This window comes from Rutidosis leptorrhynchoides, chromosome 1 (assembly GCF_046630445.1).
Source record: "Rutidosis leptorrhynchoides isolate AG116_Rl617_1_P2 chromosome 1, CSIRO_AGI_Rlap_v1, whole genome shotgun sequence".
In the NCBI taxonomy this organism is placed as follows: Eukaryota; Viridiplantae; Streptophyta; class Magnoliopsida; order Asterales; family Asteraceae; genus Rutidosis; species Rutidosis leptorrhynchoides.
Window position 1 is genome coordinate 553,148,529 of NC_092333.1, and position 27,907 is coordinate 553,176,435.

General features: G+C 33.2%; 1 long non-coding RNA gene across 2 annotated transcripts; it reads right to left on the reverse strand.

Annotated features, from left to right (window-relative positions):
- Positions 1–832: 832 nt before the first annotated feature.
- Positions 833–4,031, reverse strand: LOC139879925 (uncharacterized). 2 transcript variants are annotated; one of them, XR_011770762.1, is made up of 6 exons: positions 3,834–4,031; positions 3,722–3,748; positions 2,481–2,633; positions 1,838–2,366; positions 1,551–1,742; positions 833–958 (listed from the first exon to the last, which is right to left on the reverse strand). It is a non-coding gene; the product is annotated as an uncharacterized lncRNA (long non-coding RNA). The 2 variants fall into 2 exon arrangements; XR_011770756.1 differs by lacking the exon at positions 833–958 and having other exon boundaries at positions 978–1,742.
- Positions 4,032–27,907: the final 23,876 nt, after the last annotated feature.

The window sequence follows — 27,907 nt, forward strand, 5'->3', positions numbered from 1 at the left end:
AAAAGTCTAAATGCAAAAATGTTATGTCACCTAAAATTTAAACACGAAATATGAAATTGTTCAAAAACATAAATATATATGTGTACGTACAATTCTGGATGATATGACCAAGTTTTATGTACTTCATGAAACTATAAAAATAAAAATTAATATAGTTAGATTAAAACAACTACATGTCAATAAGATAGAAAAACAACATTGTTGTTTTCTACATTCTGAAAAATATGCATACTATATGAGCCCGTGTGTTGCACGAAAATTGTAAATATACATTTTCACAATCTAGTTTTGGTATATTTATAGAGACCAAAAAAGTTTGCATATGATGAATAACAACAATTTACAATCGCCAGTTCTCACAATTTCTTATCGTTGGTTCTTACTCATATAACGTTTTATTATGATAAAGAGAAATTCCCCACCACTAATTATAAAAGTAAAACGTTATGTAAAATAATACATACCATTGAAAATTCCAATCAAATGTCAAATCCGACCATAAGAGTTAGACGTTAAGTTTAAATAATACTCTGTATCAAATTGTAAACTTTGAGCTATTATAAAATCTTCAACTTACATATGAAATCCATGTTATTTTATTTGTTGAAATGTCGAATAACCATCAGAATATAATTAACGGCAATTCCATTGAACATTGCATTTGAACAACCAATATCTCCATATGTAATGTCATTAACCTACCATCAATCCATGGACATCAAAAATATGTTTACTATTATCAAATTTTAACTATCAAGCCATGAACATACCAACACGTGTATCGTTTTAAAATCTATAATTTCTACACAAAGTATGTATGTATAAGAGATCACAGTATAATGGTTAGAGATGAATGAGCTCATGCACTCCCAGAATACCATTCAATATATTCATGAAATTTACCTCATACAATAAGCCAATAATAAAGCATACAGCAAGCCAAAAACAAACTAAAGACCTGCAACATTGAGATGGTGTTGAGAAGGCAGCCAAAAAAATTGTTGCAACTAATAACCAGAAGCACAAGTATATTGTTGCATATTAAGTTTAAGGAATTATAAACATAGGGTACATCCGTAGTATTACAAAAGATAGTCGTAACCATGATGTTGCGGCATTGGTGGTACTGGAAAAATGCAAGAGCATAGTGTGTACTTATTGCTTTACATACAGAAGTCTTATTGATATATTTATACATACGAATTTTCTTGTCTTTTCGAAGCATTTAGTAGAGGTGGTAAATTGGGCGAGCGAGGTTGGTAAGTGACCAGATTGGGTCAGGTAAAGTCACCAAACAGCCTTTTGCCCACTTCTATAAAAACTACAAAAAGCTAATGTGCAAGATATGAGTAGAACTTTCAAGCTAATTGAGCAAATAACTTATTTAACAGTGTCTATATGTTATATATATACACTTTGGGCGACTTTTAACTTCCTATTTGACCCTTTTTCATACTTATCAACAAAAAAATATGTAATAAATTGGAGGTTGTCCATTCATAAATAACTGGGTCAAGTATATTTCCTAGGGTTGAATATTAGAGTCTCACCAAAATTAGTTTCTAGTTGATGTAACCATGAACGCCTCTTCCAGGAATTGCAGAAAAATCCAATGTATCAAGAAGCCACCCAGTCTTTGTTGCATCATTTTGAGAATCTGTGGATAGGTTGGGATCCTCAAAGAAATGGAAATGACGAGCGTACTCCAATATGGCCGTTAATATCGGATGTTTGCTATTAGCCTGAGACGAATTACATCACTCTTATGCAAGTGTGATATGTGTATATATAATATATATGTATATCAGTATATGTAAAATGATTTTGAGTTATATACCTAGCAGAAGCAACCAACGTCAAGAAATCTCCATGATCCATTTCAGAGAATACTTTGACAGTGATTAATGCAGCTTTATTTTTAACACATAACGAATTTTTTGAGCCCTCTCTAATACATCTCCTCTCTATTATGCAGAGGTATGTTGATTTTGTAGTATGTTGATTTTGCTATGTGTTACCTGGATAGGTAGAAACTCTTGCTGAGGTTGTCGTTAGAGTTTAAGTTGTTACTTGAAGTATGCGTTTGTTGGTTGCTTGTTGAGGTTATATTGTAAAATGTATGTTTTACTTTCAAAAGGTTTAACAGCAGGTGTGATTTGTTCAGGGTTGTTATATCCTACTATATCCACCATTTTTATCGCAAGTTATGTCGAGAAGTTCATAAGCGGTTTCAGAATAAAGTGAATGTTGTTGCAGTGCCATCTTTTGTGATTGCTCTAAATGAGTAGCTTCATTTTGTGTTATGGTTAGGTAGGTGGTTGTTCTTGAAGTTGTGATTGTTGTTAGGAAATTACAGACCTGAGCATCTGCAATCGACGATGTGCACGATATAATAGATAAAACCACATCTCATTAAAAAATGCATAAAAAAGTAACAATCAATATAGCAGGGCAGGAGCGTTTAAACAAAGTAATATTACCTATTGTACCACTTGTATGTACGAAATCGAACAGTGCTTGAGGTAGAGGTCCCAGCAGAAGCAAGGCTACCATAGATGGACCTCAAAGCTCTATGAATTATCTCTTAAGAGACTGTCTACGGGTAACAGAAAACGGCACGAGATCTTCATGACCTACAGTAACAACAGAAGAACTTTCTAAATTTTTGTTGGTTTGCCTTTTCGTCATATTGGTGTAAAACGATAATTCTCCAACAACAACTTGACAGCAAACTCCAACATAGCACACATAATAACAACACACACATAGCATATCAATCTAAAAATAGAATCAACAACGAAAAAGGGAGTAACAAAACGCGAAAACCATGGGGAGGCCACATAGCCAACACCATTACAGAGTCAGACATTACATTTCAATGATTTTGGTTTTCAAACTGGTTAAAAAAATACGCCATTTAGAATATATAGATACAAAATAAAAATCAAAACTTATCGATCAAAATATGTATTTACAAACAAAATTACCTTTATATGAATGAAGTTTTTTTTTTTCTGTATATTTATTTGTATTGCCATCACCATCTCGCATTTCATCAAATTGTGATTAGTTAAGTAGACTATCTAATGCCTGAAAAGTAAAGTGAAATATGTTAATTCATGAGAACATTTAGCAAATAAGATGCTATGCACATATAGTTAAATTTATTAGCAAGATTGTTTTTCCCTTTTTTTCGTTCAAGCATTCAAACAAACACTTGGAGTGCAAGAGAAAGTTTGTTTTCCTAAAAAAACCTACAACAACAACTCATGATCCAGGGTCAAAGAATCGATCAATCATCATCACCATCATGCTAATAAACCAATAATGATAAGATAATACAATAATACATTTAAAGTAAAAGAAAGTGACAAATGATGATACCCAGGTGGTTGTATCTTTTGAACAACATAAAAAGACAGGATGATTTACTATTGTTGATGCAATTCACTATTGTTAATAACAATGATAAAAAATCACATAAACTTGAAACTGTTAGTGCATCATCGGGCTAACAATGAACATGTATGTTTCTAATTGACTTACCTTTACACAATCAACTGTAATTTATTATATTTACTTTTAAAACTTCAAAAAACAATTCATATGAAAGTTGTATATCTCTTAAACCGGATTCAATTGATTATGTGCTAAATCATACACACAGTTAACAAAATAACATTTTGAGGATAAAACGACTTACCAAAAATAAGTATAATACCTTGATTAAAGAAGATGAACAACCGGTCTGCAAATTGATTTGAAAAGTTTCAATTGAAAACCCAATTTGAAAACCTAAATACAAATTGATACACAAATACAAATTAATATACCTTTTGATGTTGTTAGAGATGATGTACGAACGAGGCCATTTTTATAAAGCCCTAATCGATTCATAACCATAATCCATCCAGCAATCGATTAACCAATTTGTTGACTCATCTGATGCGTGGCGTACAAACCCTAATTTGTTGAAAACCCTCCAACCCTAATCTGTAGGATTGGTTAATCGATTATAAAAAACAAAACTTGACAATAATCGAATAGTCTGGTGTTAGGGTTTTTCTTTTAATTGCCTGATGTTTATGTGACACATGGCGTGATTTCAGCATTGTTAAGAGTAATTAATTCCATTAATCAGAGAGTGATTAGCAAAAGGACACGTGATAGTGTCCTTTCACTTTATATGATGTAAAACAAAGAAAAGAAAAGAAAAGAAAAGAAAAGAAAGATAAAAGATATGTAAAATGAGCCTGATGATTTATGATTGGGCTTATTAAAAGCCTATTACATCGTCAGATCCTAATCTCAAATTTAAACCCCCGATGTGACTAGCCTTACAAACCTACCTTACTTACAAGTTACATAGACTGATAGACATAAATGTGTTCTCGAATCTTTTTTTGAGTAGATAAAGTCGGTGAGATTAATTAAAGTTGAAATGATTTCTCCGGCGGATCATGTTCAAGGAATCGCATTAATTATAAATCATGTTTGGGCCTGAAGTCCGGCCATTTTGCCGCTACTACAGCCCTTCCTGATTATGATTTGGGGCCAGAAGAAACATGGGCTTGGATCTTCTTTGTTGGGGGTAAAGATAGGCTCAAAGGCCTATTTGGATGTGGATATCTCTTCTCAACGGCATGAAAAAAGGTTTTGGTGGATCGGTTGACTATGTGGCTCAAGATGTGTTGGTTAATTTGGATGGTTCTTCGACTTCTTCGACAATTCATCAAAGCAGCACCATTGGTGGCCCTTTGTCGGACAAATTTTCTAGTTTTTTCAAGGAGGCTACGAAAGATTTCAAAGATTATTGGGTTGAAGGTAAAATATTAGCTCGATGATGATTCCAAAACATAAACAAAAGAAAAAACAAAGGGCCAGAATAATTTATGTTGAGGAGTTGATGAATTTTAACGTTGAAGGATTATGAATATCCAGTGTTATATCATTTTCGTTTGTTTCGTGTTATGATTTGTTTTTTTTTTTTGAAAAGTAAGAAAAATTCATTAATATTAACAATAATACCCGTATGGGCTACACGAATGGGCTATTTGCAGTGGGCAGCCCAACCTGAATACAGAATCAGCTAAAGGGTTTGTGAGGAGAACAAACCCCATAACAGAACACACACATATATATACATTACATTGTACTCAATGAATTAGATTTTGAAGAAACTAAGTATGAGTTTGGATTATTTAACCACGCAAGCCAATCTAAATTCAATCCCCGTACTCGATGAGAAATCCAATCGAAAGCCTTGATTTGAATTTCGTTCAATAATACCGAAACCGGCCAACTTTTTGCACGAAAAACTTTATTGTTGCGGTTTTTCCAAAGATAATAAGCACAAACCCATTCCGTCGCTTGCCAAATTTTTTTCCCCAATCTTGACGTAGCCGCACCGTTGTTACCTTGAAGAGCCTCATTAACGCTAAAGTTAGAGAAGTTTCCTAGTCCCCACCATTTGTACACTCGACTCCAAAGATCCATAGCATATTTACAAAATATAAGTGAGTGTTCAACCGTTTCTATATCATCATCGCATAGTGGACATCTTACACTATGTAGGTCAATCCCTCTTTTATCAAGCTCGCATCTAACCGGAATTCGTTTTTTGATTGCTCTCCAAACGAAAATTTCCAATTTTTTTGGCACGAGCCGATTACGGAGAGTTCCAAATGGTGACCCACACGATGTAAACATCCCATCATCAATAGCCGCTGACAGACTTTTGACCTTGAATATACCCGAGTTATCCAACGTCCAAGACCAAGAATCACGATTATTAAGATTAAAAGAGAAGTTTGCAAGGATGGTAGATAACTCCAGTAATTCAGAGCCCGTTCTTCCCGAAGGCTGACGAACCCAATCCCATGTGAAGGAAGTACCTGACTCGCTGAACACAATCCTATCTTGGATGGAGCAATTTTTCACGTTTTCAAGCCTGTATAGACGTGGAAATTTCTCACTAAGTGAAAAATTTCCGGCCCATTGTTCCTGCCAAAATGATGTTGTCGAACCGTCCCCGATGATCTTCACAAATGCACTCTTGAATGGAACATTTAAATCTTCAATTGTAATACCTGCTAAAAAAATATTATACCAAAGACCCGAGGACGAGGAATGAAATGAATCACGCCTCGACCTCAAGCCACCATAAGGACCATGAATACTTTTAATGACTTTGACCCAAAGAGAATTGGTTTCGGTTTTAAACCTCCACCACCATTTCCCCAAAAGAGCCAAATTTTTGCTTTTAAGAGACCCAAAATTTAAACCCCCATTTTCGTATGAAGCAATGACATCCTCCCACTTAACCCAACACATTTTAGAACCCGAACCCGTCCCGCCCCAAAAGAAGTTACGTCTCACACTCTCAAGTATTTTCAACACACGAGGCGGGGCACGAAAAATAGAGAAATAGTACAACGAAAGACTATTGAGGATCGATTTGATTAGCACTACTCTTCCACCGAATGACATCGTTCTCATTTTCCAATCCGAGAGTCTACTTTTTATTTTCTCAACAATAGGGTTCCAATCTTGTAACTTGTTCATTTTGGAACCAATAGGCAACCCAAGGTAAATGAACGGGAATTTACCTACTTGACAACCGATACGATTCGCCACGTGACAAACTTCATCATAATCGACTCCTACACCATAAAGGCAACTTTTTTGAAAGTTGACTTTAAGTCCCGAAGCAAGTTCAAAGCAAATAAGGAGATTCCGTATACAATATGCATTTTCACGAGACCATTCTCCCAAAAACAACGTGTCATCCGCATATTGGAGATGCGAAATTAGGATTTTATCGTTACCGATCTCGACACCCTTGAAAACACCCTTCTCCGTGGCCGCTTTAGTTAAGATATTCAAACCTTCGGCCGCTATAATGAACAAAAAGGGGGATAGCGGATCACCTTGTCTAACCCCACGGGATAAGGAAAATTCGTTCGTTGGTGACCCGTTAATAAGGATAGAAATTGATGCCGAACTTAGACAAGCATGGATCCATTTTCTCCATTTATCACCGAACCCCATACTCTTCATAACTTCCAAGAGAAAATTCCAATTTAAACAATCGAAGGCTTTTTCAAAATCAACTTTGAACAATATCCCCTTTTGCTTTTTTGATTTTAAAAAGTCGATACTTTCGTTGACAATGAGTGCACCATCAAGGATGAAACGATTTTTTAAGAATGCACTTTGCTCGTGACCGATTAGGTCTGGTAATATCCTGCGAAGGCGATTCGAGAGAATTTTGGCAATTATTTTGTAATAACTACCAATTAAGCTTATTGGTCTAAAATCGCCAAGGCCTAGAGGATCGGTTTTCTTTGGGATCAAAGTGACAAACGAAGCGTTGCATCCATTTGAAAATTCGCAATTATTCCAAAACCAATTAATTGCATCAATGAGATCGCCTTTGATGATATCCCAATACTTCTTAAAAAATCGCATGTTGAACCCGTCCGGACCCGGTGCTTTCGTGCTACCACAATCAAAGATAGCATCGTGTATTTCATTTTCATCGAAGGGAGATTCTAACGCATTTGCATCATCATTTGAAATTGAGGGGTAGTGAAGATCCTCAAGGCTAGGCCTATCTATCTCAGGTTCCCTAAAAATGTTAGTGAAGTGATTGAAGGCCGCAAGTTTAATGTCTTTAGGATTCTCGTTCCAAACCCCGTTGATAGTTAACCCTCTGATATTGCATTTGCTGTTTCTTCTGCGAATTAGCGCGTGAAAAAATCTACTATTTTCATCACCATCAAGTATCCACCTAACCCTAGCTTTTTGCTTAAGCATTTTCGTCTTTATCGCCTCCTTTTCAAGCCACTGTTTTCGTGAGTCAACCCACAATTTATGCCCGTTCGCATCTAATACCCCAGATTCGGCTTGTATTTCCAAATTGATCGCATTGGTTTTTAACAATTCGATCTCACCATCAAGATTATTAAACTTGTTAGTGCTCCATAACCTTAAGGCTTCTTTGACGTTTTTCAGTTTATTCCTATACATACAATCTTTTCTGCTGATATTGGTTACGGTTTTATCCCAAGCGTCCTTGATAATTTGATCAACCTCCGCTTCATCTAACCAAGCGTCAAAAACCTTAAAGGGCTTCGGACCGAAGTTTTTTTCCTCATCTTTTATCATGATCGGGCAGTGGTCTGAGTGTTTTCTCTCAAGGGCAATTGCGGAGAGATTAGACCAAATATTTGAGAATTTCTCACACACAAGGAAGCGATCTAATTTGCTGAATTTTAACCCGTCTTCGCTAACCCGTGTAAAGTTCCTGCCGCCTAGGGGAATTTCTAGTAACCGGTTTTTGTGGATGAAATCATTGAACATTTGTGCTCGCACGTTGTTGAATTCACAATTTAATCTTTCGCACGGGTCTCTTACTTCGTTGAAGTCACCACATAATAACCAAGCTTCATCATCACCATCATCAAGTAATCTAGTGAGAGATTCCCACATAATTCGCTTGCTTGAATCATCGTGTGGACCGTATATATTGAGAATGTTTATTTTATCACCTGTACTCCTCCACACACCTCGTATGCCAATAACACAATCACATACAATCGGGTTAATGGCTTCAAATTTGGTAGTATCCCATATCAAAAGTTGACCCCCTGATTTACCCACCATACTTTTTTGTAAAAATTCACACTCACTTGACCCCCACAGAGAACAAACCCATCTAAGATCAACATCATGCAATTTTGTTTCTTGAATTGCAAAAAAAACAGGTTTTTCTTTTAAAATTAAACTTTTAACCCAACCAAATTTATCTTCAACACCCCCAATTTTGAAACTTCTTATATTCAGTGAGATTGTCTTCATTGAAAAAAGGATGAAACGAGTTAGAGAATCAAAAGGGGAACTTACAGTGTAGTTTTCTCCTTCCATTTTAGGCCAATCCTCGTGCCATACTCTCTAATAGCAGCAGAGTCTTTCGAATTGAAGGATCCAATTGAAGAGCTTCGACCTTGATTTTCCCCATTTACCTTACTTTTGCCCTCAGCATTCCTTGCACAGTTGGAGCAATTAGATTTCAAGGGTTTATCATCCGCTTTTACCTTCCTTGCTGAATTCTTTATATTTATCATCCTTGATGATGATTTCCATTTGCACAGATTTGACCAGCAGCAATCACGTTTCTTCAGTTCGCCTTTGGTTTTGATTTTACCAGAACCCACAATCTTCTTTTTATTGTTGTTCCTACTGTTTGTGTTAGGCCCAACACATGGAGTTGGGTTATTGCTTGTGTTTGTAATATCATGTGAGCTAACAACGTCCTCTTTATTTACCTCAGTCCCATTATCATTAACTAATTGGGTTGGCCCAACTACACAATTGTTAAATGGGCCAGACTCATTGATTTGATCCTCAGAATTTACCTCAGCCGTTTGAGCCACATCCACAGAATTTACCTCAGCCGTTTGAGCCACAAAGTTTGAATCTGTTTCAAAGTCAGCCGTTTGAGCCACATTAGCCTTGGAACATGAGTGGTTGCACGTTTGATTAGGGTTGCTGTCATTGGAATCTCTGTCAACTCTATGCCCAACATCATCATTACAGTTCTCTTTTTGAAAAAAATCACGAATACCAGAAAATTCAAACTCTTTGTCTTCTAGGTTGTTGTTGTCGAGATGAACATCGCCGGACCGTTCGCCGGAAATGTCAATTTGATCACCATCTTTTATATTCATATCATCTTTCGAAAGAAAATCTTCATCATCAGAGTCGAATCTTGAATCATCATCGAAGTCTTCATTGAACTCTTTAACTCCATTATCTTCATCATTCTCGTCCACATTGTCAAACGTATCGTCAACAAAATCGTTTATAGTCGGTTCGGATTCTTTTGTGCCGTTTGAATCATCATCCTCTTGGACATGTTGAACTGAGATCACTTTGCTAAAATTTTCTTTTGCCTGGATGAGAAAACATTCACGACCAACCTCCACCCACGCCTCCTCGATAATTGAATGTGGAACCTGAGTAAGAATAAGAACGCTTCCGGCTGTTAAGTTTTGGTTATCCTGAGTAATACTGCAGTTTTCAGTATCTATTACTTTTCCCCAGGACCTAGCAATGGATTTAAATGCACTTTCATTCCAACATGTTATTGGAACCCCTACAATATCCATCCAAACGAGTCTCTTTGTTTGCCGATAGTGATGTTTTAGGATACTGATATTGTAGCACCATTTATGAATCGCCAACTCTTTATTATTGATAATTCTTTCAGCCTCTACACTGGAGCCAAATATCCAGAGGACGTCGAGACCCCCCAAATATTTAATGTCACATCCAAGGATACGTTCAGCTTTGCAAAGATCATCTAACATTCCAATGATTCTCCAATCACATACTGTCCCAACAATGGACCTTTTAAAAAGGTGAGTAACACAGTCGGTTTTATGTAAAAAAATTCTTTTGATGTTTTCCTTGCAAGAACCAATTTTTTTGTTTGTGAGCCTCTCTCTTAAATCCCTCTTCTTTAAATTATCTCTCAAATCTGCCTTCTGCTCCAGAACATGATTATATGCTCGATCGTCCCTTACTGCACTTGAGAATCTGGAGTAGGAAGATAGTGGAGGAAATTTGTTGCTGTTGTACATGAATGAGTTCTCCATCTTCTGACCCCTCATATTCTCAGGTTTTCTTTTAAAAGCCTTGAAGACTTTAATCGGTAGCCCATCAAACTTGATCTTCTCCAATGATTCCTTCATTCTGTCTTCATCTCTAACGTTTGCAAAGCGTACGAATGCGAATCTCTGACCATTCTTAAGATTTTTTTCAGCCATGTAAATGTCTCTAACATCCCCGAATGGTTTGAAAGCCCTCCAAAGATCAGCCACATTCCAACTCTCTGGGAAGTTGAAGAACATGAATGACGTCAATTGGATTCGTGTTATGATTTGTTAGTTTGTTTAGAGCCTTTGTTTCATAGGCTTTTGCGTAGGTTTGTAAGTTTGTTTGTGTCTTTGTATTTCTCCTTGTTCCGTGTTTCAAGCTTTTATTTTCTTGATGTTTCTCGAGCATTTATAATTTATAAAGTTCTAGTTTATTCGAAAAAAAGTAAGTAGCAAACTCTTATACAAGACTACATTAATTACAAAAAGGTAGAAGTTGTTTGACTGTTTACAAAAGTTTGACTCCCCCGTCCTAAGATTATTGTATTCTAAAATTTTCACGATTTTTCTAACGACAGCTCTAAGAGTTGTCGTTAAAGTTCTTAAATTTTTAGCCAAATCCTGATTTCATTTTGATGTCGTTAAGGTGCACAAAATGTTTATACAAAAAAATAATTGTTAATCAAAAATCAAAAATAATCTTCGTGTAGTACTCGTTGATGTACCTTAACGACAACCTTTAAGGCTATCGTTAAGAAAATTCAAATTTTTATAATATTTATAATTATAATAATTTAACAAATATCAAAATTATGTCTATATTTAATATCAATTTATAACCTAGTTTGTGTTATAGCTCATGTGGTAGTGGTCTGCCTCTCTTAGCGAGAAATCAGGAGTTCGATTCTCATGGGGTGCATCATTGCACACAAGGTTTCCCCTTAACCCTTGAATTCCACCTAAAGGTGCCTTCCGCATATCGCGTTGCGGGGGCAGTGGGGGAGGGGGTTTTACCGCCCATGCCCTCTAATTAGGCCGGGTTTCCTCCTAGGCAGTAATTGAGGGCGGGTTATGCAACTGCGGGAGATGAACTGGGTGGTTTAGTCCACTGAGTGATCCCGAACTGCCATTAAAAAAAGGAGTAATAAATAAAGTAAAATAGAAAATTTATAAATCTCACTTAGCCTAGCAGGTAAACTTAATCTGCTTCTTCCTTACGAGTTGCTACATCATGTTGGTGATTTAGTGTTTTCGACAATCATTTTAGTAAATTGGGATTTACTAGAAAGCAAAGGCTTATCGAATTAAGCTCAATGACGAGTTTGGAAAGTGTGGAGTGCACGCTCGTTCGAGTTAATTCAATAAGATATTTAGAAATTACATCTTTTCATGGAAAGGTAACCACGAATGGTTACATCATTTCATGAAGAGTGGTGTCATTTTCTAAGAGGTGTAAATGAAGAGTTGCATCTTTTCGTTGAAAGGTTGCATATTTACATTGAATGGTTACATCCTTTCGTCGCACCTTTTCACCTCTTATATATAAAGGACTTTGCTTTCATTCTAACGAACAGAAAACACACACATATTCTCTAACAATTTGATCCGTGATTTCATTATCAAAAACACTGATTACGTTCTTGTCTTATCCCTGTAAAGATTTCATGCAACCAAGGCAATCATAGCTTCGAAATACTTTATAGAGAAAGTGAAAACACGATTCAAGAACGCATCTGGCAGTCAATTTACAACCCTATTTTCTAACAAATCTATAAAGTATATTGTTTTTTTATGTTTTGTGATCGAAGTGATTGTTTACCGGAAACTGGAAAAGAAGTTTACGTATGTGGTTGGATTAGGATATGTATCAAAGGTGGTTTAATTATTGTATGGGATGTATTCAAGGCCATAAAGTAATATGGAACGTATTGTCATTCTTTAACAAATCAACAAAACAGAAAAACAATACTCCGTAATATTTTTGGGTGATAAACCTTGATGGAATCGGATGAGGGATAATCAAGTCACCATAATATGGATGGTTACAATAATAAATAGAGTCCTATTTTATTATTCGATCCATGTTACTATATTGTGTGGTGCATCCCTGGTAATAACCATAGTATCGGACATATTACCAAGGCCTGCCAAAATTAGATTGAAAGGCATTCATGGATTGCCTTATGATGGAATTAATTGTTGGTGGAATAATAGTTTATGCAGACCGATAAACACGAGAACTGGATGATCCGGTTATGATCATCAAAAGGTGCCAATATTCATTCCATCACTGAATCGGTGTTCACGGTACCAATTTTCTTAGATTGGTTCATCGGCGAATGAGGGCCGAGATACGTTTACATCCAGAAGAATCTTGCGATTGGTTATTTTATTCGGAACCGATGCATGAATGCATGATATACGTGAAACTTAAGATCAATTCTCTGTGAAGTAAAGTTATCAAGTGAATGGATGAGAATTCATGTTATATTGGATCAAGCGAAAACATCTTCAGTTCAAGCAAATGGTATCTAAATTGGAAAAGGGAAAGGACAAAGGAATAAATCATCAATTTAATGCGCTGAATATTTAGTGTGGTATCTATAATCGAACTTGGAAAATACGTGATTAAGGATTCATTGAATATGTATGCAAACCGGTTATAATAGATAAATACAAGTGCATGATTTGAATTAAAAAGATAAATGATGCAATCCTTTTACGTACAGACTTATCTATATCGGAAATTTGCGATGCAATTTTATTCATATACCATTTTTAATGGTCTCTGTACATGTGTAATTGGAATTTTAATTCATACGTTGGTAACTGAGAATCTGGGATATTCATTCATACGTTGGATAAGTTGATAATGGTTGGGTTGGTTACAAAATTAATAATTAACCAAAATTTGTTAGTTATTATGTGTGACTATTATTGGTTATTTAAGTGTTAAGTCACGACACTTGCAAATTAGACAAATAATTACTACGGATGAATTATGATTTGAAAATTGATGGTATGGTGTATGTGTTGACATCAAGTGATCAATATAACATATGTGATGGAGATATTAAGCATGTCTTGAAATGTCCCGTTCATATTGATTATAAACGTTCCATATTAATTGATTTCGTCGCGAGGTTTTGACCTCTATATGAGACGTTTTTCAAAGACTGCATTCATTTTTAAAACAACCATAACCTTTATTTTATCTATAAAGATTTAAAAAGCATTACGTAGATTATCAAATAATGATAATCTAAAATATACCTTTTTCATACGACCATTACATAATGGTTTACAATAAGAATATATTACATCAAAAATAAGTTTCTTGAATGCATTTTTTACATAATATCATACAAGCATGGACTCCAAATCTTGTCCTTATTTTAGTATGCAACAGCGGAAGCTCTTAATATCACCCGAGAATAAACATACTTAAAACGTCAACAAAAATGTTGGTGAGTTATAGGTTTAACCTATATATTATCAAATCATAATAATAGACCACAAGATTTCATATTTCAATATACATCTCATACATAGAGATAAAAATCATTCATATGGTGAACACCTGGTAACCGACATTAACAAGATGCATATAAGAATATCCCCTATCATTCCGGAAAATCCTTCGGACATGATAAAAACGTATTCGAAGTACTAAAGCATCCGGTACTTTGGATGGGGTTCGTTAGGCCCAATAGATATATCTTTAGGATTCGCGTCAATTAGTAGATCAGTTTACTAATTCTTAGGCTACCAAGCAAAAGGGGCATATTCGGCTTCGATCATTCACCCATATAATGTAGTTTCATTTACTTGTGTCTATTTCATAAAACATTTATAAAATTGCATGTATTCTCATCCCAAAATATTAGATTTTAAAAGTGGGACTATAACTCATTTTCACAGATTTTTACTTCGTCAGGAGTAAGACTTGGCCACTGGTCGATTCACGAACCTATAACAAATATATACATATATATATCAAAGTATGTTCAAAATATATTTACAACATTTTTAATACATTTTGATGTTTTAAGTTTATTAAGTCAGCTGTCCTCGTTAGTAACCTACAACTAGTTGTCCATAGTTAGATGTACAGAAATAAATTGATATATATTATCCTGAATCAATCCATGACCCAGTGTATACACGTCTCAGGCTAGATCACAACTCAAAGTATATATATTTTTGGAATCAACCTCAACCCTGTATAGCTAACTCAAACATTACTGCATATAGAGTGTCTATGGTTGTTCCAAATAATATATATACATGGGTCGATATGATATGTCAAAACATTTGCATACGTGTCTACGGTATCCCAAGATTACATAATATATTAGAATACATGTATAATACAATATAAGTTACCTAGGATATGATTTGTATAGAATTGTTACAATATTTCCCGTAGCTACAACAATCAAAAAATATCCAATCTTGTTTTACCCATAACTTCTTCGTTTTAAATCCGTTTTGAGTGAATAAAATTGCTATGGTTTCATATTGAACTCTATTTTATGAATCTAAACAGAAAAAGTATAGGTTTATAGTCGGAAATATAAGTTACAAGTCGTTTTTGTAAGAGATAGTCATTTCAGTCGAAAGAACGACGTCTTGATGACCATTTTGAAAAAAATACTTCCACTTTGAGTTTAACCATGATTTTTGATAGTTTCATGTTGATAAGAAAAATCATTTTCCCAGAAGAACAACTTTTAAATCAAAGTTTATCATAGTTTTTAATTATCAAACCCAAAACAGCCCGTGGTGTTACTACGACGGCGTATGTCCGGTTTTACGGTGTTTTTCGTGTTTCCAGGTTTTGAATCATTAAGTTAGCATATCATATAGATATAGAACATGTGTTTAGTTGATTTTATAAGTCAAGTTAGAAGGATTAACTTTTGTTTGCGAACAAGTTTAGAATTAACTAAACTATGTTCTAGTGATTTCAAGTTTAAACCTTCGAATAAGGTAGTTTTATATATATGAATCGAATGATGTTATGAACATCATTACTACATCAGATTTTGTGGATAAACCTACTAGAAATGAGAAAAATAGATCTAGCTTCAAAGGATCCTTGTATGGCTTGAAAGTTCTTGAAACAGAATCATGACACGAAAACAAGTTCAAGTAAGATTTCCACTCGAAATAAGATTGTTATAGTTATAGAAATTGAATCAAAGTTTGAATATGAGTATTACCTTGTATTAGAAATATATCTTACTATAAATAAGAAAGATTTCTTGAGGTTGGATGATCACTTTACAAGATTGGAAGTAAGCTAGCAAACTTGGAAGTATTCTTGATTTTATGAAACTAGAACTTATAGAATTTATGAAGAACACTTAGAACTTGAAGATAGAACTTGAGAGAGATTAATTAGATGAAGAAAATTGAAGAATGAAAGTGTTTGTAGGTGTTTTTGGTCATTGATATATGGATTAGATATAAAGGATGTGTAATTTTGTTTACATGTAAATAAGTCATGAATGATTACTAATATTTTTGTAATTTTATGAGATATTTCATGCTAGTTGCCAAATTATGGTTCCCACATGTGTTAGGTGACTCACATGGGCTGTTAAGAGCTGATCATTGGAGTGTATATACCAATAGTACATACATCTAACAGCTGTGTATTGTACGAGTACGAATACGGGTGCATACGAGTAGAATTGTTGATGAAACTGAACGAGGATGTAATTGTAAGAATTTTTGTTAAGTAGAAGTATTTTGATAAGTGTCTTGAAGTCTTTCAAAAGTGTATGAATACATATTAAAACACTACATGTATATACATTTTAACTGAGTCGTTAAGTCATCGTTAGTCGTTACATGTAAATGTTGTTTTGAAACCTTTAGGTTAACGATCTTGTTAAATGTTGTTAACCCATTGTTTATTATATCTAAAGAGATGTTAAATTATTACATTATCACGATATTATGATATATTAATATATCTTAGTATGATATATATACAGTTAAATGTTGTTACAACGATAATCGTTACATATATGTCTCGTTTCGAAATCATTAAGTTAGTAGTCTTGATTTTACATATGTAGTTCATTGTTAATACACTTAATGACATGTTTACTTATAATTTATCATGATTAAACATGGTGTAACAATATCTTAATATGATTCATATGTATTTAGTGAGACGTTGTTATAACGATAATCGTTATATATATCGTTTCGAGTTTCTTAATTCAATAAACTCAATTTTATGTATATAACTCATTGTTAAAATACCTAATGAGATACTTACTTATCATAATATCATGTTAACTATATATATAATCATATATATGTCATCATATAGTTTTTACAAGTTTTAACGTTCGTGAATCACCGGTCAACTTGGGTGGTCAATTGTCTATATGAAACCTATTTCAATTAATCAAGTCTTGACAAGTTTGATTGCTTAACATGTTGAAAACACTTAATCATGTAAATAACAATTTCATTTAATATATATAAACATAGAAAAGTTCGGGTCACTACATGTCTAGTATGAATCTAGAGGAAAATATTGTAATGTGACTTAAGTATTTTATACTTGTAGAAGCCAAACATGGAATATGGCTTAATTCACAATGAGAATCCTTAATGCATATTAAGAATGTATTGAGTTCACTATTGATCAAGAAGTTGATACATCTACAAATTGTTGGATTTTACACTTGGTATAGATGAGGTATCTTGGATCAAAGATTGATGTTGAGATTATTGACACTATAAACTTGTTGTCATTCATTTTTGGTTTTAGAAGTGGATCGACAAAGGTATGTTTATAATTATAATCTCACCACCTAATGTAATGGTAATAATTGTGTACATAAGGATAATGGGGATACATTATCAAGGGTGTACAAATTATAAAGTTTACATTGGTGAGTTGTGAAAAGTGGACATGTGCAATGACTAATCAATCAATTACCTTATGTACTTGTGAGTTTCTTATGCTAAAATAAGAATTTGGTAAATCCTTGGATAGAAAGATAAGAAAAATTGATTGACGTCATAATGAAATAAATTAAAGTTCATGGTGATCCCTAATGTCTTATGACTAAGGCATGTATTTGAACAAGGAAAAGTCTAGACACTTGTGCCTTAGACATATTATGTTTCGTGTGTTGATCACGAATGAAGTGATATCTATGAATTTTGTTGTGTTCAAACAAATTTGAATGGATCACTTAACGAAGTAATTAGCCGGAGACTTAAGTGCGCACAAGTCGGCTAATGATGTGGGATTGAAGTCCAACCAGATCTTCCAAAGTGAGACGCCCAATTCCCTTCTAGTACAACGCTAGGAGCTGAATTCAATGAGATAAGTTTACTTTCTGAAGATTGAAACACATAAATATACTGATCCCAAAGTATGTGTTTAGACCCATAAGTGGAGTTAGGTTGAAGTTTAACTTCTTAATAGTTCTTTTGAAAAATTGCAAATGCGGGTGCAAGATATAAAAGAGCTACCTATGTGAACATGAAGTTTTGCCGCTTCAATGGAGCTTTGGACTTAGCTGCCAATATGTTCATTGAAGGATTGGGACACATGACTTATAATAGTGTCAAGATTGTCTTAGAGATATATAAGAAACTGATGTGTATAATATTTTATAGTATTCATAAGAGTGGAAGAGTTCAATTTCTGAAACACCCTGATACTCGAATTCTCGTAAATATTATACTAAGTGAAAATTCAATTTCTGAAACATTTTCATTTATGCATTGGTTTGTTCTATTTGTTTAATTATTTTAGTAAATCAAGGATTACACTAAAATGGGGGGAATTTGTTGGTGATTTTAGTGTTATCGACAATCATTTTAGTAAATTGGGATTTACTAGAAAGCAAAGGCTTATCGAATTAAGCTCAATGACGATTTTGGAGAGTGTGGAGTGACGCTCGTTCGAGTTAATTCAATAAGATATTGGAAATTACATCTTTTCATGGAAAGGTAACCACGAATGGTTACATCATTTCATGAAGAGTGGTGTCATTTTCTAAAAGGTGTAAATGAAGAGTTGCATCTTTTCATTGAAAGGTTGCATATTTACATTGAAGGTTACATCATTTCGTCGCACCTTTTCACCTTTATATATAGAGGACTTTGCTTTCATTCTAAGAAAACACACACATATTCTCTAACAATTTGATCAGTGATTTCATTGCCAAAAACACTGATTGCGTTCTTGTCTTATCCCTGTAAAGATTTCGTGCAACCAAGACAATCGTAGGGTCGAAATACTTTATAAAGAAAGTGAATATACGATTCAAGAACGTATCCGACAGTCAATTTACAACCCTATTTTCTAACACATCATGCATCAATACAAACATTTGTATACTAATATATATCAATACAAACATTTGTATACTAGCGTTGTTATTTGTCATTGGTCAGTTAAACAACTGTAAATTGCCCTCTAACAATGTCTAGTTAGAGAGATTTATTAATTATATATTATTCCAAAAAATTTAAAAAAAAAAAAACATAAACATTTGTCAGATTCTAAGTTTATATTCAAAACTGCAACAGTGATGCTGCAAATGTTTCATTAATCTCAAATGCACGCACGTATGATCAGTATCTATTCTTAATAAAAAGTTGATAACCGAGTGACCGACCGACTGGCTCAATTTGTTGTCTATTCATTGTGATTTGTGAATGTATGGTTTCGAGCTTATGTAAGAGTTAGACCTTGTACTATTTGTGACAAAAATGTCATCACTCATTACTAGTTGAGTTATATGTCATTAACTAATACTATTAACTTTAACTTTAATTATCAATATAAAAAGAAAAAAAGTTGCACTCAATTTCGTTTGTTGTTCATCTATAGTTTCTATTAAAATCCTATAACGATGATGTCATTGTTAGGTTAATTTCTTTGTTAAGAAAAAATCAAAAATAAAAAGGAAAAAATCTAAGTCACTTACATGATGTCAGTAATCTTAAGTATTTATTACTATTTTATATATTAATTACTTAATTAAAAATTAGAAAAAAACAACATAAAACAATTAAAAATTTTAAAACATGATCTTTCTGTTTAAGTGTTTTTGATCGAAATATTAAGGTTATGTTTTTATTCTAATTCATCTTTAATTCTTTCATAATTAAAGATATGTAATATATTATACGGAGTGTATATATATTATATATAAATAAATAAACCTCATGGATTTTCTTGGTGTGTGAGGCGTAAAAGATGAGCAGAAACAAAATGTCAAGTTTTAGTATTTTTTTTCGTCCGAAAAGATAAGATATATGGAGTATTTTTTTTTTTTTTTGTACAAAAAAATGGTTTCGTAGTAAGTTTTACTTCGATTTTCAAAGTTACAAACAATATTGGATATTGTTTTCGGGTTATAGACGGACTAGCATACGATTGGTGTTGTAGTTTATTTATTCTGACCAAGTTAAGTACATCAATATGTCTGTAAAAACGGCAAGTTTCTTAGTTGGAATCCGTGGTTCCACGGGTCATTAAACTAAATGACTTTAACATTTACATTTATTTAATACTTAAAACATATCATTGAACTGTTTTATTTAAACAAACTCGTGATACCACGGGTCATTTCACTAGTTTTATGTTATGTGCACTAGGAACGGTGGATGCTCTCCACGATACGGTATACTCCTATTATTTATTTATTTATTTTTTTGCAAAAACAGGAAATAAAATAAATAAAAGATTTTTCACAGAAAATTGAAAAAACCCTTAAAATTACAAAAGTAATTCAAATGGGCTTACATCACTTTATTTGCCCATATGAATCAAGACATAAACCATAAATATATGAAGAGAACAAGTCACTATAAACAAATTTTTTATTATTATTATTATTATTATTTTTTTTTTGGCAAAAAACAGGAATTAAATTAAATTAGAAAAGGCATTTCACACAACAGTGAACTACCTTACAGTACATAGGAGAATTGAAATGGATTTACATGGGTTAGCCCATATCCATTCAATAAAGGCAAGTGAACATCAAAAACACATAAAAAGCATGCTAACAATTGTAACATTAGAAACTCTCAGTAGCTTATGCTGCTCCTAACCATTTTCATCCCACTAGCACTGAGCAGTAGCAATTTTTCTTCTTAAACTCAATTTATTAGCCATGGTTGTAACTCCCATATATAAATTTTACGACTCGGGTCTAGGGAGAGGGCATTAATAAGAAGCTAAATTGAATGCATGAACCTTTGCAGAACCTTTATACTGGAACTAGCTATCATAACAACCCATCATGCCTACGAGCCATAAAACACCACGTTAGGACTAGCCATTCAATTGTCCACCAAGCTAAATCTACCTGACCTCATCTCATTCTACAAGCAGTGGCGGAAATAGACACTTTTTTCACTGGGGACGAAATTTTTTTAAAAGCGTAGCAAATTTTTTTTTTTTTTTGACAAAATATGAACGTTTTTAGGCAAAATTTGAAGTTTTTTTTGCAAAATTTGATGGTTTTTGGGCAAAATTGAAGGCTTTTGATCAAAAATTGAGGGATTTGGGGCAAAATCTTGAGACTTTGGGGACAAAATATGAAGACTTTAAGCTAAACAAAATTCCACTGGGTTCGAAACGAAAAAACCTAAATTTTTTGCACTAAAAAAAAAATTTCACTGGGGTCGGGTGACCCCACTTGCTCCATGTCATTTCCGCCCCTGTTACAAGGGCATTTACCATTAAAATTATGATTTGTTATCTACATATAAAAATTACCTTTCTTTTAAGAATAAACCATTTCATAAAATATTCGAACCCTAAAACCACCCACACATCCTTACTCCATAAGCCCCATAACCTCAAAAAACACCAAGCTAAAATACATTGATCCCTCAATTAGAAGCACCCACCCAATTAAAATTGACATTAATCCACACCAAAGATGAGTACCTTAAACGTAGTTCTCGCTGCCTCGATATTTCCAAATAGGAAAACCTTATTGCTTTGATTTAGAAGGTCGTTCGTTACTATCGAACATACTTTCTAAGAAATTGTCAAACTTGTTGATCTCATCGTTGCTTTTCTTCTTGGGACTTAAGACCTTCCCTATGACTTTAATCGGTTTTTTGGGGAATTCAGGTGTTTGTGTCACCTGTGCACATTCTTCATCATCACGATTTATCGTCCGACCCAGCCTCTACTTTTTCATTGAGATCCCTTGCTTTGAATTTCTTTCTCTTATTATCTTTTGAAGTACTACGGTGAGAACCAACACCCAAATCTTTTTTTGACACAATTTTAGATTTTAAGGAGTTTTTCTTATATTGAGCACACGAAGAAGGACAATCAAGAGTCGGGCATCGATGAAGATCTAATTTATCATGTGAAAACCTAGCTGCCTGGAAGAAGACGAGTTTTGAAGGGAATTCGACGTTAACATTAGGAAGGTTTTGGGCCGGCCCGCCTTCCATGGGCTTGTTAGATGGACTGGATTCAAAAATATTCTTGGGTTTATCCAACAAAGAGGAACAAAAAGGGTTGTTGACATTGTTAACAAGAACAGTAGGACCAGTCGACTTTTGCATGCATAGTGTCTTCCAACAAAAAGGTACTTTCTAGGGTTTACTTTCACATTGTTATGACATCCTTCCTCAAACGATCTAATCTCCACTCACTTTACAGGTACACTATTCGATTGTTTCTTCAAAACGGGACCTTTTTATTTTTCATAAACATGTAGATTCAAATTGGAATTGGGAAGCACGCTATTATCCTTTGGATCTAAACTACTGGCCGTTTGAGTTTCAGACAATTCAAATTGGACTGAAGATTGCCGATTGATTCATCCCTATGCCTGACCGGAGTCGACTGTTCATTTTCCGGTGGCCTTAGAACAACAACCCCTTCATCTTCACTTAACGGATCATGAACCCCTCCTGAATTTGAAGTATAAGCATCCTTTACAGCATTGTTGATGCTCTCTATGAAGCCATCATTGTTGTCCGACTCAATATGATCTTATTTCAATCCATGTTGCCCTTTACTGCCTTATTGAAATATGTTGATTATGACGTTTCTCCAAACAATAATGGAGCCACAAATACAATAGAGTATCCACTTGAGTTTTTAGATGTATATTTGATCTAACGTATACAGAAAAAAAAAAAATAAAAAAAAAAAAAAATTAGGTGACCTACAAAATTGTTACCAAGTATAATTGTGTTATCAAATATAGGTGACTTATATTTTCAAATGAGTCCAAAGTTCAATTTCGAGTTTTCTTACTAGTTAAAGTTTGAAGTTTTGCCTTTAAATAAATATAGCTGACTTATATGAAAAAATGTTAATATTAGATGACCTCTTGATTTATTAACTCTTGTATATTTAGTGAATCGATTTAATTTATATTTTTTATATTTTACTAGTGCTACTAATTTTATTATTATCTATATCTATAATTAATATTAAAATGCTATAATGATATCATAAATCAATTTAATTTACAATTAAAATTTAATCTTTGCAATTAATTATGATTAAGATAACACACACATGTTCATATGTACAAACTTTAAAACAAATTGTACAATCTTTTACAAAACACTCAATGAACGTATTTACAAATTTTAAAGCATATTGTACAACCTTCATATAATAATTGTATTTTAATTTTTTTTTAAAATTTCAAAAGACATTTGTTATTAGTAATAATTATTATTAAAAATATAAATACTCAATTTTTAAGCAAACTTTATTATTATTATTATTATTATTATTATTTTTTTTATTATTATTATTATTATTATTATTATTATTATTATTATTATTATTAATTATTATTATTATAATATTAATATTCAAATATGGATTCTCATTACGGAATTAATTACGTTACATATGTGTGAAAATACATTTGTAAAAACAACGGCAAATTTGTTAGTCAAAGTCCGTGATTTTACGGGCCATTAAACTAAACGACTTTAGCATTTACATTCACTTAATTCGTAAAACATATCATCAATTGGTGATTCGAGTCATTTCACTAGTTTCTATTTATTTATGGTGATTCGAGTCATCTCAAAGTTCAGTAATAAGTTAGTGTTCAATTTCATAAGGTACTCTAGGCAATTAATATTCTACCATATAATTGGTGACATTGACGGAACTTGAATTTGAATATAAATGGGACGCATGTAAAAATTTAATAAATTTTTACCTCAATTTTTTTAGTGTAAATTTATTTTTCCGTTAGTTCAGGTGTGACGAATACCCCTCGTGATATATTATATTCGGTGGTCATTATATGTGTTGAGGTGTAGGATATAAAGTTATGGTGAGCCCGCTATGCTGAGTAAAATATAAAAATGCAAAAGGAAATGGGAAAAAACTAAACGTTATTTTCACAATTAAAAAAACTCTAAAAGTTACGTATAAGACAATGTATCTATAACATCTTATAAATCATGTGCATAAGTCTGACGTGTCAGATTCTGAGTAGTTTTAAGGCTTTGTGCTAAGGTGTAATTATCTCACATTAATCCTGATTAATAATCTACTAATTTACTAATCATGCCACGCGTCCCAATTGAAGCCCTGATTAAACCCTTTCACTTCATGGTGCCCTAATTCTTTCTTTTATTCAAACCTTATGGCGATGGTTTTACTCACGGATTAGAAACCGAAGGGGTTGGCATCACGCTACGTACTGCAAAATTATTCATTATTCATTATTCAAACATTCGTACGCTATTCCTCACTTCTCAAACCCTAATTTCTTATCCACATATAATAAGACGATTGACCTGTGTTTAACGCGATTTAATCGTCGGATGTATCTATTATCGCTAATATGTTCGGATGTATTTTGAATGAATAATCAAAACTTTTGATTTGTCCCAATTAATCGCTTGAATCATTGGTTCAACCAAAACTTCTGATTAATCTGGGATTCAGTTTTATGGCTTCTGCTTTATGGTGCTTCTTAATTTTATTTTCAGTTCTAAATGTTGATTTTAAGGGTTTTGTGGTGTTTTTTTAAATTCGAATTTTATCACCATTGATTTTACAATATGTTTCTAAGTTTTTTCATTCTGTAATTCTCTAATGGATTTCAACCTTACCATCATGCTAGGAATCCTATTTTGGCTGACTATCCAAAAACATATGTTGTTTTGAGGTTGTTTGGTCAGTCGGAAAGTTGTATACGTCAAGCTTGGGAAGAAGATGAGGCATTACCTGAAGGTAATTTTTTAAAAAAAAATTGTAGTTGTGTGTTTTCAGTTTTTATTCGTGTTGTTAATTAATAGCGTATAACTAATGCTATAGTTTTTATCCCGGTTCAGTTTCCTATAAACCACTCCTCAAGTCATAAATTCTGAATTTTTCCTGAAACTTATCATCTTTGTGCTTGGATCATCAAAATTAACTACTTAATTGATTCTTAATCGTTCATACTTGATCACTTTCACTCCTAATTTTATGGTGTTTCTATACTTTATTTTCAGAATTAATGTAAATTCGTTTGTAATGCTTAAGTTATATGATTTTTGAAAGATTTGACATTTGATTAGGGCACCATGAGTTTGAGATTCGAATTCCTATGTTTATGTGGTATTTTATGTAAATTGCGGTTGTGATTATTAAAGATGAAATTATAAAGATGGGTGGTAAACTTGAATCGAGGTTTTCTTATATTATTTTCAGCTTCTCCTCAATTTCTTCTAATCTCCGTTCTACAATTATTTATATTATTTGTATTTCGTTTTAGATTTGACGATGATGGGCTCATGGAGTCTTTGTGAGTATGTTATAAGGAAAAAGATGCAACAAATGCTGCAAAGGTGTGGAAATTATGTTACTTTAGTTAAATTGTATTATTGTATAGTAACAATAACAATTCTAAGTATTATGTTTTTTGCTCAGTAGGATTTCACAGGTTCTAGCACTTTAGGTGATCATATGGCTATGAGATTAGAAGTGGCAGTACTTATGATACCCTAAATCAGAAGGTGATCATATGGCTATGAGAATTAAAAAACATTATGTATATAGTATATACTGTTAACTTGCAACTGTTTTTGTCATTGCAATCCGAAGTGTAACACTTATGTTAATCTTGATATGTAAGAGTATGGCCAACTAACAATTATATCATATATATGAGCGGCAAGAGTTATGATGTTCCCAAAAGTTGATGACCTACTCATTTTGGCACCAGATACCAGCATACAAGCAAGTCCACCACCCAAACATGACCATCAGGCCAAAGCAAAACTCATTTCGTGTTGCACTCAGGTCACCGGATCCATTCTTCTGTTAAATAAAACCTTTCCTTTTAATATCTGATTCTTTTCTTCCATTGGTAAAAAAATCAGTAGGATTTACAACAGTTACAAGGTAGATAAAAGCGATTATACACTTTTTTTATATAACGTTGATCTTTGTTACTGGAGGCTATAAAGGAATATGTTTCCCCAGATCAAGTACCAACGTTAAGAAACGTTAGACTTTTATAATATGGGTAGTTACATTGTAATCTAACTGTTGTTTACTTTTAGTTGATTATCATTTGGTTTTTTATAATATGGGTAGCTTCTTTATGTTTTCTTAGTGAGTGACTTGGGTTTCGGTATTGTGTGTGCAGGTTTGCTACTTTGTGCTTTAGCTTGGTTTTGAAGCTTTGTCTTTGTAATCGTTGTCTGTTATTAGGTATGGTATCTATATTTCTTTGCCGCTTTTTGTGATTTTACATAATTGTATCTTCATTCGATGTTTATTTTTTTGGTGATGATGTTGTCTTAGTTTGTTTTGTTGCATTTAGATTATCGTTTTTGTAAAGGTACTTTGGTGTATTTTATATATATTTATTCTGTTTGCATAGTTTTTGTTTTGGTACACATTGTTGTTGTGGTTTATTGATATTTTTTTATATATTTTTTACTTTATAATTGATGCTGCATATGGGTTGTTTTACTGTCATTGTATGTTTTAGAAGTTGGAATCATGTCACTTATTGCCCAATTTTAGTTTTGATAGACTTGGTACATCAAACAGGCCTGTCTATAAATTACGAAGATTACATATGCATTTGGGATTATGGTGTTTATTTTAGTTTAATTCCATTTTGTTTTTTAGTTTTGCTATTTCAAGTTTCTGGGTCTACTTGATCATGTTGTTTATACACATATTTACAGCTTCTAGCGCTTCTTCTAGTGCCTTCTTGCAAGCTTATGCCAATACCACACATTCCTATTCAATATCTGCTGCTTTCAGGCCACCAATAGCCAAAGGTATTTGCATTTATTTCCACCGAAACCTGCATCAGCTATGCACCTGAAAAATGCATCTTTTATACCGTCTGCATTTGGTCGTCGACCTGTTAGCTGCTTGAGGTTTCTTCAATTAATAACGTAATTCGTCTTACAAATTTTTTTTTTTTTTTTTTTTTTTATCTTAGAAAAATCCTTTAATTCAATTCAATGAAGGTTTATAATAGCACACCTAAATAGACATGCCACCAGTTCCAGTGATAGGCAATTCAATTGGGTTATGACGGTTCAAGCGGGTTTTGTAATAGGTTAAAACGGGTGATTTTATACCGAGGCCAATATTGGTCATGATTGTTTGACCCAAATCACTTTCATCTAAGTTTGAGTTATGCCGTGTAAGTGGTTAATATGTTAACTAACAACATTACCATGGTGAGTTGCTATGTTTATTGGCCTCTGTATAAAATGTAACATAATATATATATATATGCACAATGACGAAATGACAAAACATCTAACGCGACTAATGTAACAGAATGACAAAACATCTAACGCGACTAATCCCCAACATTCTGCTACAAATCTTAATTACAAAATTTTATCAGCTCGGGATTAAAAGTGATGATGCATATGCACTTGAAGTAAGCTCTGTATTTCTGGAAAAATAAGTTTTTTATTTGATTATTTCTTTATTTTATTTTTTTCATAATTGTAGAAGGAAATTCTAATTATTAGTTATGAATATCTTCATCTGATGTTCGCTTTTGAGAGTGATCATAACATACTTGAAATGAAATGTGGTCGATGGGTAAACTTGAAAAACTTATGAGATGAAGTGTTGCTTTGTTATTAGTGTTGTGGAAGCAGGTGTATAATCAAAATAATTTTGTATTTGTGGGGCTTACCAGTTTTTTTTTTTGTCAATACTAATGTCGTTTCATGTGTTTTAAATGTTTTAATAGGCGATCAAATTATAT